The sequence below is a fragment of the Eschscholzia californica genome, unplaced genomic scaffold, assembly GCF_041429995.1.
Source record: "Eschscholzia californica isolate CP2 unplaced genomic scaffold, dmEscCali1.0.p SCAF_3, whole genome shotgun sequence".
NCBI lineage: Eukaryota > Viridiplantae > Streptophyta > Magnoliopsida > Ranunculales > Papaveraceae > Eschscholzia > Eschscholzia californica.
In genome coordinates this window covers 57239822-57255894 of record NW_028238420.1, presented here as the reverse complement: position 1 = coordinate 57255894, position 16073 = coordinate 57239822, and positions in this window count along the sequence as shown.

Sequence of the window (16073 nt, the reverse complement as noted above, 5' to 3'; positions counted from 1 at the left end):
GTACGATTTGGTGCGCATTGGGTACATCATGATATAAAGTCCTTGGAGTGGACAACATGCTTGGTATAAAGCGTACCAAGATAGCAAGTAGAGTCAGGCTGAGAGCTTGTGGTAAGCTAGTCTGAGTAAGCTTGTTGGATTGGCATCCAAGAGTGGAGCTATGTTGATCCAAGTGATACTTGAGCATTAGAGCAGGGTATGGCAACAAGGTGTTGAAGGATACTCTCTTATGCTTAAGCCGAAGGTAGCATCGAGTGACTTGTGATGTTGTGAGTTCAAGCTACTTACAGAAGACAGGGGTCAAGAGTAAGATAGATGGACAGAGTACATCGTTGGGCAAGTTGGTGCTAGATCAAGTTGTGCTTATGTGGTATGGTGCACGATAGAGTTCGGCACGGTGTATTGTAAGCGCATTTGAGTTCCAAAGAGAATGGACTCACTCGAGATAAGACATGGATATGCTAACATAGTTGTGTTTGGTATGTCGCATGAGTGCTATAAGCCGAAACCAACATTGAAGCTTATGGTCATATTGGTATGAAGTCTATAGAGACAAATTCACGAGACCAAGTGAAGTACTGATGGTAGTTGGAACCGAGTTCAATCCGTCAAGTAATATGAGGGTCGTTGTATCTGAAGTGGATCTGCCCATGTTTGAGTTATGCATTGGAGGTAAGTTGGAACCGAGTTCAAGCCTACAGTGTGCAATGAGTACGTGGTGACTGAGAAGAGATCAACTCACGTTTGGGATTTCAGGATGGTGTGTCGTGGTGACATTAAGCATCGTTCAAGTCTGAAGATAGTTGGGACTAAGTTCATATCGTCAGATACATATGACAACGTCGAGTTGTAAGCCGTATGGTGCTGCATAAGATGTGTTGGAACTTATGCGGTGGTACGTTCGGATGTGTTCAAGAGGGACACGAGCCTACCAAGATGCTCGGGTTAAGGAGCATCGCCAATGATTAAATGACAAGTGTGTGTCTGGATGTAGTCAAGAGGACGTTCCCAAGAGTATGCCAGTGGTGGATGGTTTGGTACCATGTAGTTCTTGTGGAGAGAAGCTACCGTGCTCGTTTCAGTGGACATCGAAGGCAACACAACAATTTCCCGAGGAAGGGATGGCACGGATGATGCCAGGCGCATGTGGCGCAAGCGCGAAGGCGCGGGTTTGAGATGTGCACAAAGGTGCAGGCGCAAGGGCGCAAGTGATGCAAGGGTCGTCAAGAGAAGAGGCGACATTGCGAAGAGTCAAGTGGTATACACTCAAGGGTACAAGTAGTGGATACGTAGGTACTAGAGTCCACTTGAAGTTGGGGACAGTGGTCGAAACGAGGGTCTCAATGAACAAGCAAACCAAGGAGTCAGAACGTGGAGTACATGGGTACATAGGGTCTGGTCCAGAGGTGAGTGACATTGAAGATGAGTTGCTTCGCGATGGTAACATTGCGAGCACATGGCAAGACGCAGTGGCGTCAAGATGCTAACTCGGGTGAAGGCAACGGTTGCTGAGGTACCAGGGTGACGAGTTGTGTCGCAGTGAACTGCGATACGCATGGCAAGATTGGTCACAAAAGCAGAGATGGAAGGTGACAATCGAGATGCCAACTCGAGGTGAAGCCGAGGAGGTGAGGTACCTGAGTTCGAGGAGCGGCGGAGGCTGCAACGGAGAAGCAACATTGAGCATGGATGAATGGTACGGAAGACCATTATCCTAACGCATTCGAGAAGGCAAAAGCAGAAGACTGAAGTAATCCTGCGGGATGCCTACACGATGAGACTGTGTAGTTTGCACGGAGGTGCGGTATGCCGAAGACATGAAGGTGCAGTGGTAGCATCGGAGTTGAGGCAGAAGATTGAAGTACTCCAAACTTAGTCGACGAGGACGTCGACATTACAAGTGGGGGAGTATGTTGTAAGGATTTAAACCCTTATACTAGTGTTTATAGCGGAAATAAGACATCTAATGCCTACACTAGTATTCCCAGGATCACATGCAAAACTAGTAATTAAACTAATGGAGATAGTAGATTACCTTAATCGCTTTTCCCTCGAACTAATTGAATTGATTAAAGAAGACCAAGAGCTTCAAGTGTAGCTCCTCTACTTGGGACACGAGTAATCAACTTGATGTCCCACCTTGTTGTATAGCTAGCACACCAATGGTGGTTGGAAAGAAGAACACCTTCTTCTTTGACTAGATAGATAGTTAATGGGAATTAGCTCACTTTCTCCTCTCTACTTGATGTGGTAGAGTAAGAAAGCTTAGAGAGAAATTCCACACCTTATTCTCTGTCCTAAGAGTGTTTATATAGAACCCTAATAAGAATCCACCTCCTTTTAGGTTTCCCAAAACACCCTTTAGAATAAGATTTAGGGAAATAGTCGAAAATAGCAACTATTGGTATTTTCTCAATTACCTAAGGAGATGACGTCCAAACCCAGCCAAAATTGGCAGATTTGATTTTCATAACATAAGGAAACGTCCCTCCAAAAATCAGCCCAATCCGAGCCTTAGAAGTGCCCGAATCGGCTAAGGCCCAAAAACCCTGTTTTTGGCCTTTTTCTACTATCTTTGCCTAATTCCTTTTTAGGCCTATGAGATATGTTTATGGGACACTCCCATGATTATATCTCACTCCCAATAGTCATATCCTAGATCAATTTGACACTCTTATGTGTAACCCGTTGTAGGATCCGATCGAAGTTAGCCGCGAATTACTTCGTAATTCGACGATCGTAGTTGGTCTCTAGCTACAACTCTACGATCCCTAAATCAATCGGACTTGATGATCTTCCACATTAATTGTCCTATCCGACAAATTGTTCGCATTGTCACCTTGGTCGAAGGACATCTCCTTCAGACTCCCACTTGGACTTAGAACATGTGCAATGCCTCGATTCCCGTGTCAATTTAGTATCCCATCTGATACGTCACGTCATTCAGACTTTCTTGATATCCGAGTACAACTGTAAAAGACAAACAATTAACTTTTAATCCGTTTGAGTGCGGCCACGCATTTTCAGTTGCTACTCATCAAGTGGCCTTGAGACACTTTGTACCTAATGTGATTAGGGTGACACAATCCATTCTTGCGCTCCCACTTAACTTCATGTCTATCCTGTCCTTCCCAGTATCCGTCTTTATAACCTCCTTTTACGGCGCGGCGTTTGACGGAACCAAAGTCGGGCATTCCTTACATAAGATGAGTGGAGCACTCATGTTTTGAGGAATCTCTCCAATTATCTTTATGAGAAGTATTGACGTTCATCACGAGTGATGTACTTCTCATTTGAGGGTTATCTAGTGTATAAACCTTTTACACACCCACGTAGTCGAATAGAATATACTATTCCTATAGCCCATGAAACTGCGCTATCCCATCGACTCCCGTGCTAGTCTTCGTGAGTCATTGTTGTCCATGCAATGACCTGGACCAGGGTTTTTGATAATAAATATTCCAAGTTCACTTAATAGGGTTTCATTCATCAGATCACGTATCTGACAAACCTATTCGGAATGTTTTATTATCGATGGACTGTCGTTTAAATACTAAACCAAATTTAGACGACTTGTGAAATAACTTTATTATTTCCGATAACGAGAGTTGTAAATCTGAGCCTCTTCCGTAAAACTCTTTTTACCCACTCAGTTTTACTCGTCGAGGTTTATTCCAAATTTACCTCATGCCTTAGACTGTGTATGAGTCTCATACTATGTCTTAGGTGACAGTTTAGTTTGACTACGTATGTAGTCCGTTTTAAACTTTGCTAATTATCAATTAATTTGAAGATTGCTTACTTCAACCTTGATAATTTCTAGTATATTTTACTAGAGTTAAGGCTTTTAATTCTTTATGTAGTATTTGCAACAGTTCCCGGCTTAAAACACTTTTAGCCTACTTTCCTTCCATGTCTGGAAGTTTGCTACGATGACATGTTCAAGTTTTGTACTACTTCATCCTTTAGCCTTCTAGGATGTTTCTAAGTAGTGTTTCGGTTTTCAAATCCGAATTTGGATATTCAAATGCTAATCATATCCAATATGATTGACTTTATGTATTCGAACATAAATCTCTCTCTCATGCTTGTTTGCTACATCGGTGTCTTTTCAAACTCCGATTTAGCAACGCTCTTAGTCATGAGTTTTGGGTCGAAATTCTTTTAGACTTTCCGAGTCTTAGATTTTCTGTTTCGGATCTCAAGCATCTCAGCGTACTGAGTCTCTCTAATCCTATCATCTTTTTGATCTATGCTTATAGATCCTCAGATGCCCAAAATGGCATTTCATCCTTGTGTGTGGTCCTTTATTGAGTCAATGTGTTTACTGTTACACAACATCTTATGTCGTACTCAATCTTTTGTATGTACTCTGCATACGGACTCGGAAGGTTTGTTTCTCCCACTTACCTTCTTGAAACTCGTGATTCAAGATTTTCTTCATTCCTCAGGAATCAAACTTCTTTGATTTCCTTTTTGAATCGAAGATTCTAACTCTTGCATGCTTTTAATCCGTCGATAGATTTCTGAAGCATGCCTATGGACATAACTTGATTGGAAGAATCTTATTCTTCTTGTCTAGTTTCGGGAAACATGAATGTTTCCATCCTTCTCAGTTTTCTATTTTGGAAAACCAATTTAGGTCTTCTGTTGACTTAAATTATCAAGCTTCATGTCTTGACGAGATATGGATTCCACGATGATTTTGGCTTCTAGCCAAAATCTAGAGTCAGTTTCCGTTTCTGCGCAGGTCTTTTATCTCTTCAGAAATAACCTTTATTTTCTGAGTCTTTAAGATTTTATTTTGACCTTTCAGGGCTTTTGAACAACAATTTGGAATTTTCTCAACTACTTTGAGATATTCCTTTAGAGACACTTTCACTCGCTTTGAGAGTTCTCCTGCGAATGACATTCGCTTTTGTGCGGTGGGTTTACAAGATCATATCTTTAACCTTTCCTTTTCCGAGGAGCCGCAGTTTGTTGCTCTTGGTCGAATTTAATCGTCTTGTACAAGGGTCATGATTGTTCTTCATGACCCTCAATGATTTTTCTCATGATCGAATTAAATCGACTTGTACTTTTCTCCCACTTATTCTTGTAATAATTAGTGCTTTTCTCCCAGACTACTAGGTGTGCTAATTATTAGAAGAATACTATCATGAGCAACAAACACTTTGTTCTCTTGATTGGTTGTGGAAAAGCCCAAATTTCTTCTAAAAGAAATTGCGTTAGATATTAGCTAGTTTTGTAACGTTTTTACAAGTTTTAGCTTTAGACGGAATAGGTTAAGTGTGAAAGCAATCGTGTCTAGACTATATCCCAAAATATTCGGAAGACTGGCTTAAACCCATCTTTGATCGAATTATGCATAGCAATGTTCGATTACTCCCACTGAATCCACCATCCCTCAGATGTGTTCCATGGAGCGAGTTGGGAAACAGTTTCTCAACTCCTTTGATGGTTATCAAGTATTTGACTCAAGTTTTTACCACTCCAATCTAATTGGATGACTTAAACTCTCTTGTCAAAATTGATTCTTTTACTTCGGTTTGTACTTTGTTTGAACCTTTCAAACATTCCGACTTATACTTTATGATTTGTACGTTTCCATACTTCATGAAGTTGTCAGAGTACGTATTTGAAGTTTCTCTCGTTAGCTTCTGCAAGTAAACTTATAGGTCTGCATAACACTGTATGAGTCCTAATAGATTACTAGTCTCTATGCCTTTTGAAAAAGGGTGACTTTATCAATTCAGTCCTTAAGACCTAATTGACAATGCTGAAGTTTAATGAGTTTGAATCTCTTGATTTTAGCCATTATCAATGTTAACCTTCAGTTAATTTTACCACTGGTTTAAAACATCACATGTTTCTAGAAGAACAAAATAATCACTATTAAGTTCTAAGCTAGATCAGTGTCTAAAAGAAGACTTTGATCCCTTTCAGCATCCCTAGCATTACTGCTTCTGCTCCCTCTTGGATCTTTACTTCTTTTAGTCAAGTATGTAATTCCCTTAAGCTCCCACTGAGCCGCTCATCCGGTATAAAATACCTGATGAAGAAATTTTACGATACTTGTTTTTAACTTTGTTAGCAAGGATACGGAACCGGAATTCATAATTCCATTCCTTTTGTCCTCCAGGTGCTAAAGGTAGTTTCCTTTTAGATGGTCTAGCCATTGTTTTAGAAACATTCACAGTAATGAGGAATACTCTTGATCATGTACTCGGCAACTGCTTTTCTTTGATCAAATGTTTGTCTCACTTGACTGATCCTTTTGCCCTTTTGAATCTCAAGATCTCTTTCTTAGATTCTTTGTACCAAATCTCAAGAACCTTTCTTAGACTGGATATTCCCGTATGTTCTGCTCAGTTTGTTTGTAACAACTTGAGTGACTCATCTAAGGTCTTTATCAATCTTTGTTCAATCGATATTGAATTGGGTGATAGATCTATTCTGTTGTCTTCCCTTAGGATGTCTTTCAGATTGCCTTGGAGGTCTCGTACCTCTCCATTTATGACTTCTGTAGGAATTTCTTCCTTAGTTTGTCTTAATGGTTATGCTAGCATTCATTACTCTTCCAAAGAGAATGTTATAAGATCGCTTGCAAATGGCTTTTGACCTTCTTCGGTATGAGTCAACATTGGGATTGGGTATTCTAGTAAGCTTTCCTTTTGAATCTGAGAACTATTCTCGGATTCATTCTTCCATTCTAGGAAGTGGATCAACACCTCCCTTAGGTGTGATTTTAAAGTTGAAACCGTTTTCATGTGTCATCTTATATCTACATAAAGAAATGGCAAAGTTTTAAAACTCGTTATCGTTTTTGAAAAACTTAGTTTTCCCACATTATTCAATAAAAATCGTCCCCGATTGAATAAGTGATTCCAAGACCCCAGTTCTTCGGAGTAAAGCGGACGAAGGCCCTACCCTTTGACTCCGTCGTTCCAGGTGAGTGAACTACTTCACTGATCATGCCTTATGACTCTTGGTTGATAGATTTCATTAATGAATGACTAATCTATCCTTTTGCCTCGAGTATCCAAGACTCTCTTGCTGATCTCGTTGAGTAGAACCATTTAGACGTGTAGGCCTCTTCTATAGACCTACCCGCATTGTCCCAAGGTAGAGGAGGTACTCTGCGAAGGTCGACCCACCTTCCTCGAACAAGGGCGCAACGAGTGTCTTAATCTGGATAGGCGATTACTCAAGATTACGTTTTGGGGACTTTTACGCTAGTCTGGCGTTTGTTATAGTGAACTATTTAGCCTAACTAACGTCCACGACATAAAGCGTAAATAAGTAAGTAAATGCGCGCGAGAAAATAAATCAAGCAGACATGGATCCTAGTATGGCCCCTAACCTAGAAGATCTAATCTCCTTTGGTTTTCTTCTTGTTTCGCCTTTTGGTTCATCTTAGATCGCCATCTTTGAACCTCCATTGATTTCTCCCACTCGCCTTTGGATTTCATCCTCGAGTTTCTTCAAAGGACTCATAGACCCTAAACTCTAATTACAAGACTCTAACGATTCGCAGATCGTATAAACTTGAAATTAAAATTAATTACAAAGCATGCACCCATCCGTGCTTAAAACAAGAATAAAGAAATAAATCTATGGCCATACTAGTTTCCCGCATTCACATCACATGCAATCATATAATATATCAAGGCTAAGAATTATATATGCATGATTATCTTGGGAGATACTTTTGTTGACATCACATGTCACATTACGGACCTTAAGTCTAAATTCGAAGAATTCAACTAATGGTGCGTTCCGATTTTATCTTTTATGATTTCTAAAATCAACTTTAAGAAAAACTCCGTTTTGGGCTCGAGAAAGCCCGGGTCAATTTCGGGAAAAAATATTGGTTCGATTCTTAATGATTTCATAAATCAATTTAAAGAGAAATCCGTGTTGGCCTTCTGGATGGCCCGGATTGATTTTGGAATTATTTGGTTGGAATCGGAAGAAATTTTGGCAAAAACTCCCACTCGAATGATGGTCCCTTTTCGTGGTCCGAAAAGCCTCGAAAAAGCCCGGGACAAGTCCTAGACAAGTCCCGACCCAAGCCCACAAAAGGGCTCGGACAAGGTCCGGACATAGCACGGCCCATAGGGCCGACATGTCCTGGCCGAGGCCTATTAAGGCCTGGTCTCGTCCTGGCCGGAGCCAGGACGCTAGTCCATGTACCAGACGCGTCCTAGACGTGTCTGGTGCTGGACCGGACCAGCACTAGGTGTCTCGGACTAGTCCGAGACACCCAGAACCTCAGACGCGTCTGGTGGTAGCTACTGGACGCGTCCCAGACGCGTCCTGGTGGTAGCTACTGGACGCGTCCCAGACGCGTCCTGGTATAGCTACTGGTCGCGTCCTGGCCTGACCAGGACAGCAACCTTGAAGTTTCTAAAACTTCAAGTTTCCATTTTTTTTTTCTTATGCAACTCTAAGTTGCTATTTTCCAATTTTAAAACTTTTCTAAAATTTTGAAATTCCTTTTAGAACACTTCTAACTTTTTTTCAAACTTTTAGAAACTTTTAAAATTTTTCAAATTTGTTTTGGGAGTTTCCTAAACTCAAAACAACTCCTTTTAGAACACTTCTAAAATTCCAAATTTTTGTTTTTCAAAAGTTTCCAAAACTTAAAAACAACTCTTAATCAAACCAATTTTGGATCAAAATCTAGGTTTTTGAAACTTTTTCAAATAACAATTTTGAAATCAATTTGAAAAATCTTTGAATCCAATTCAAAATCAATCAAATTCTTATGTTTAAAACTCTTTTAAACATAACTATCAACTTAATCAAGCATAGATTAGTTTGAAATTCAATCAAATTGAGTCTTTTAAAACACTTTTAATCATCAATTTGATTCTCAATTTGAAATTCATTGAATCCCATTCAATAATATCAAATTGTGAGTTTAAATAATTTTAAAACATTTTTAAAATACTTTTATAAACTTAATTTATCAAACTATCAATCATATCTAATATGAACTAGTTCGATTCTTAGCAAAAACTAGTTAATTGCAAGAGGCTCTGACGCCACTGTAGGGATTTAAACCCTTATACTAGTGTTTATAGCGGAAATAAGACATCTAATGCCTACACTAGTATTCCCAGGATCACATGCAAAACTAGTAATTAAACTAATGGAGATAGTAGATTACCTTTTAATCGCTTTTCCCTCGAACTAATTGAATTGATTAAAGAAGACCAAGAGCTTCAAGTGTAGCTCCTCTACTTGGGACACGAGTAATCAACTTGATCTCCCACCTTGTTGTATAGCTAGCACACCAATGGTGGTTGGAAAGAAGAACACCTTCTTCTTTGACTAGATAGATAGTTAATGGGAATTAGCTCACTTTCTCCTCTCTACTTGATGTGGTAGAGTAAGAAAGCTTAGAGAGAAATTCCACACCTTATTCTCTGTCCTAAGAGTGTTTATATAGAACCCTAATAAGAATCCACCTCCTTTTAGGTTTCCCAAAACACCCTTTAGAATAAGATTTAGGGAAATAGTCGAAAATGACAGCTATTGGTATTTTCTCAATTCCCTAAGGAGATGAGGTCCAAACCCATTCAAAATTGGCATATTTAATGTTCATAACATAAGAAAATGTCCCTCCAAAAATCAGCCCAATACGAGCCCTAGAAGTGCCCGAATCGGCTAAGGCCCAAAAACCCTGTTTTTGGCCTTTTTGTACTATCTTTGCCTAATTCCTTTTTAGGCCTATGAGATATGTTTATGGGACACTCCCATGATTATATCTCACTCCCACTAGTCATATCCTAGATCAATTTGACACTCTTATGTGTAACCTGTTGTAGGATCCGATCGAAGTTAGCCGCGAATTACTTCGTAATTCGACGATCGTAGTTGGTCTCTAGCTACAACTCTACGATCCCTAAATCAATCGGACTTGATGATCTTCCACATTAATTGTCCTATCCGACAAATTGTTCGCATTGTCACCTTGGTCGAAGGACATCTCCTTCAACTCCTTCATATGTCACATGCATATTCTTGAGCATGCATATGACGTGACGAGTGCTAGGAGAGCACGTACGAGCATATAGGCCGTAGGGCCGAAGACGAGGTCGAAGTAGGGCAAGAGTGCCAGCAAGCTTCCTTAGGCCATGCACGGGGACATCCGTGGCATTCAAGACTTTGTCAAGGATACGAAGGGTCATTTGGACGAGAGTATGCCTGGTTAAAAGGATTGATGTTTGCTTGTGGAAATAGGCAAAACAAGAAGTTTGCACCTTAGGAGGGGGTGGTCTCCCTTCCTCATATGCATCCAGCATATGTCAAGACCTCGTGGATGGGAGCTCGCCCATCTTAGCATGGTATGAACGAAAGTGAGCATCCTCGTGGCGCAACCCATGAGGCCGGCCTAGCGTATGCGAGAGAAGCATATTGCACGGGTTCCCTTGTCATAGGAAATGGCTCGGGACAGTACCTGGAGATAGGTTACTGCGGGTTCCTTTGGAAGGCGTGTTACATGTATTCATGCCATGGCGAGGCGTGCGTCGTGCTAGCATATTCCATAAGGAGGATTGAGCTATTCAAGGGGCCAAGCCTTGATGTACTATGTTGGGCATGAGGTAGCTTATTAGAGATGGATGCTCCTATGCCCAATGTCCGGATGGTAAGCCGAGATGATAAGGTGCCGGATGCTTGAGACTAGATGGCAAGATCCGCATATGCGGCTTGGTGTGCTCCGCACATATGTTGGTATCCTTTATAGTGGGCGAGAGTCTATGACTCAAGGAAGCGTTACACGGGACGGCTCGAGCTATGCTCGTAGGTTGGGACACGTTGGTGTCATGCCGCATTATTGGTTGGGAACCTAGGTGACTTGATAGTCGAGATGCTCCGAATATATTCGGGAAGGCTGGTTATGTACTAGGAGGGAGTACATGACGCCGCACGGCACGTTAGGATTTGATATTCCGCACTATCGACCCGTGTCTTTGAGGATAATATGCCGGGTCGACCTAACGGGACTAAAAGGCCGTGACACCGGGACATTCACTCTCACAAATCTACCATCTTCAAAATAATTCAAACACCCAACCCATCCCAAGTGTTGACTACACTTGTAGAATGTGTGATGACTACACTGATCTGAATAAAGTTTGCCCCAAAGACAACTTCCACTGTCGTCGATAGACTAATTAGTAGACTCGACAACAAAACACGCTCTACTAAGTTTCACGGACATTAGTACCATCTGATAGTCATGTATCATGGATTAGGAGCACACAACCTTCAAAACTAATTTAGTTATACCTTTAATAATCCAAGTTCATTAATCATAAATTCCACCTCCTCTGATAATCGAAATTAAGACCTCAAGGATTTTTTTTAGTGAATTTACAAATGTAGGGAACTCCTTACCTCTTGAAATAACCTTGGGTGAGTGGGGCCATCCAATGGAAGGTCCCTCTTCCCCTCAGAAAAAATAAGAACCTGCAAGGCTGCAACATGAATCAAACCCATCCAGACATATTGGCGGATTGGCCCATGTGGGCTGTGGCCATGAGTCGACTTAGTGGTGCCAAACCTTGCTATCCACGTCAACATGAATTAAAACCATCAAGACATTTAGGGGGGGGGGGGGGGGGTAGTGGTTGGGGATTTGGAGGGACATTGCCATGTCCCTCCAAATCCTATGTTATTGGTTGGTGACATTTTAAATGTCCCCAAATGTCTGTGTTATTGGTTGGGGACATTTAAAATATCTCTAAATGTCCATGTTATTCGTTTGAGACATTTCAAATGTCCTGAAATGTCTGTGGTATTCGTTAGAGACACGAAATTAAGGACATTTCAAGACAAATTGGTTTTGGAGACATGTGAGGACATTTTAGTGTAAATTTGGAGAGCTTTTGGAGAGAAAATGTCTCTCAAAATATGGAAGACACTTGTGGACATTTCATTAAGAAATATAAAAATAATTATTATTATCAAATTAGATTAAATAATTTATAATAAATAATATATAAAAATATTAATTATTATAATACTTTATTATAGTAATAATGATATTATTGCCATTACTATATTATACTATTATTATATTATTATAATATTATCTTATTATTATATTATTATACTATATTATTATTATCTTATTATATGTTACTATATTATTGTATTATTATATTATATTATTACTATATTATATTATTATTATTATATTATATATATATATATATATATATATATATTAGTATACTATATAAAATAATACATATTTACCAATTGTCCATCAATGTTCACAGATATCTACGGATGGCTACCAAAGTCGAAAAATATATTTTCGAAATAATGATACAATTATTTTTATTTCATATGATTAAACGATAATGATAAAATTAAATAAATAAATGTCCACCAATTGTCCATAAATGTCCTCAGATATCCACAGACGTCCACAAAACTCGAAAAATATATTTTTAAAATATGAGTACAAATATATTATTTTGTATGGTTAGACAATAATGATAATACTAAAATAATAAATGCCTACCAATTGTCATCCATGATGAGATAATAATAATAATAATAATAATAATAATAACAATAATAATAATAATAATAATATAATAATAATATCCACTACACATTTTGTCCATGGATTCAATATGTTGAAATGTCTCCAAAACATTTTGTCTATAAACCAAATGTCTTGAAATGTCCATAAAGACTTTTTGTCCATGAATCAAATGTCTTAAAATGTCTATAAAGACATTTTGTCTACAGATAAATGTCTCGAAATGTCTTAAAATGTCTCGAAATGTCTACGAGACATTTTGTCCACGAATGTCTTCCTAAATCCCTATCCACTACCCCCTTAAATGTTCTTTCAGTACAAAGGATGACTTTTGTCCCATCACGACCGGTTGCTTGTAGTCAAACTCCCACATGCCTTTCCACTTGAGGGACAACCCACGTCTGAATAAAGGAAACTGCTTCTCAAGATCCCATTGGAAATATTTTGCCTAAGATTTTTTTTTTTTTTTTTTTTGTTGAAAGATATTTTGCCTAAGATTGTTCTCCCGTAACACTAAGTTTTTTTTTTTTGTTGAAAGAAAATACATTAAACTTTAGAGTCTATTACAATATCCAAAGTAGAAAACAACATTACAGTAAACAAAATAGAACAACAAAATTACAGAATTGAGAAAATGCATAATAAATCTTCGCTTTGTAAAGCATTCTTCACTCTGTAGCGTGCAAGTCTGGCAGCTCATCATGAGGATGAAATAACGTTTAGCCTCGAGAGTCCTTCCGATTGATCGATAGATGAAACTTGAACCTAAATTCCTGTAACATTGAAGATGGATAAAACAGACACCCACCGTTTCAGAACGAAACGAGGATGTCTGTAAAATGGAATCAAATGAAGATTCCGAGTTATCCCGCCAGTATTCTCCATATAAAGAGACCATATCCGCTCGAGTTCTACAAAGTAGAATCAGATCAGACACCTGGTAAATGGGATCGCCGTCATAGTCTGAGTATAAATACCCAACTAATCCGACAAATGATCGCAAATGTATTGCGAAAAGGGGTGGAAGTTAAAATGTTACGGAACTTGGATAAAGAGTTAAAACTATTCGAAAATCAGACACAAAAGTAGTTGACAAAGATAGAGCTGAGAAATGCGAAATAAAGGGTGGGCGATAATTGAGATTAATATTAGAAAGATAGTGTTCTCCAGGATCGAAGGGAAAGTTGAGATAAATGCTTTGTAAGACTGTTTTAGTACATGAGGGTGAGGTAGCTAGCGATTCACCAACAAATGTTCTTAGGTTGTTTCCTATCAGAGAGGTATGGGACTTGAGAGGTAGCCGATCAAAGTGAAATGAAGTAGGCCGACGGTAAAATAACACTGTATATTCATTCTTGTTCATTACTCTATCTAATTTTTTGCTCAGATGTGCTGAAGTTAAATCAACTAATAAGGGAGAGAATACCAAAAGGCAGTAGATCATGAGAATAAAGGGTTGTTGGTTGATCAAATTTAAGTAAACTTGCTTAATATAGCTAATATAGCGATTGGATCTGGAAAAACTCATACGTATAAAAAGATCAAAACCAGTAGAATAAATCCAAGCGTTGTATCTAGATAGAACAAGCTATAGTCAATCAACGTTGAAGTAAAACGAAGATAAAACAAGTCTAGACACAGAATTGGTGATGAACAATCCTTAGAATAAACATGCAAGCACTAAAACGAAATGAAAGGAGGTGATTTGAGATACTCCCTGATGAACGATGATTGGATCTGTTCTCGGTGACCGATAAGCTGGTGGATGTGATCTTCTCTTCCTTTGTTTGATGCAGTACTTATTATAGGAGATTCTTGGTTGATGGGTTTGAAAGATTGGGGTGTTGTGGATGAAGATCAGAAAGGGGATCAGTGAAGGCTTTGATTGTGATTTGTTTATGAGAGTTTGGGTTCTGTTGGGGTTAGGGGTGGTGACCTTAGGGTTTCGAAAAGGAAAGGGAGAAAAATCGCACTTATGCGAGAAACCCTCTCTGGATCTAAGTTCCCGTAACACAAAGTTTGAAATAACTTAATCACAAAAGCATCCTAATGATGTTTTGGGCCAAAAATAGGTATAGAAAGAGAGAAAGGGAATGAAAAGTCATTTTATGATGATGAAAAAGAAACCAACTAATGACATGGATCAATTATATACAACAGAGGTTACAAATAGAGGTGGAAATCAGTCCGAGTGGGGTCGGTCTGGTTCTTATCATTTTTCAGGTCGGGTTTTGAAATTCTTTGTCCATTCGAGTTTTCGGACGGGTTATTTTAAAAATCTTGGTGCACTAAATTCGTCCAAGTCCGTCAAACCTTTTGAATTTACCGGGTATCATGCAGGTATCAGGTTTTCACCGAAAATACAAAATATCTCGGTCGAAGTGACCAAACTATTTCTTCCTCCATAGTAACGAAAATTCTATCAAAATTAAAATTTAATTAAATTTCTCTTAACAATGCCTTGTCAAAGGGCACCTCAGATGACATTATTAAACAAGTTATGTCGGGTAAATATTAATAGGCGGGTTCGGACTAGGATGTCGATGTCGGGTAGCATTTCAAAACCCGAGTACGTCCCGTTTATTTCACCCGGTCGGTCAGGCTAAACCCGCCTTCGAATTTCGGATATCTATGGACTCTAACGGACTCGGGTACCCGTGACGGACTTTTTCCCAACCCTAATTACAAATGAATTTTATACCAAAGTTAGTTTAGAACTAATCTACATTCAAAATATGGCAGCCCTACGTACAAGTTGGTCAAATGGTGGTAACATCCGATCCTAGAAATAACCCAAAGTAATAACACTAATGTCGGCACCATCAATGATTAATTACTTGCATGTGGGACTCGACAATTGATGAGACCCAAGGTCAAAGGTGAACTGGTGGAGGGTTTATCTTCCACAAAAGTTAGAAATTTGACTTGATATCTAACCGTCAGTGGAGAATCCACTTAAGATTCATCAATGACGTGTCACCTCTAAAAACTTGCCATGTGGTATTTGAGCTAAAAGAGGTTATCTTTTCTTTTCTTTTCATTATCTAAATGGACACCTTTCCTTCCCTTTCTTGAATAATTGGTAGAAGAAAGCAAGATAGATTTTACTTCCTCATTTGGCTTGTAGTTCATTTCAAATGCTTGGCTCTTTTTCTTTTTGGTGAAGGGAATATATTAATATTAAAAGTCTATTACAATACAGTAAGAAGAAAAATACAAATACAATAAGAAAAGTAGTACAACAAAATATCAGAAGTGAAGAAATGCATCATATAACTTCGGTTTGTAGGGCAGTCTCCATTCTGTAGCTTGCAAGGCTGGCAACTCTTTTTGATCGAGATATAATCTTTAATGTTGAGAGTCCGTCTGGTATCTATGAAGATGAAGCTCCTATCTAACTTCGTGTAACACTTACGATGGATAAAACAAACACCCAACATTTCCGGAAGAAACGAGGGTGTCTGCAAGATGGAATCATAGGATGATTCCTGGGTATCCCGCCAGT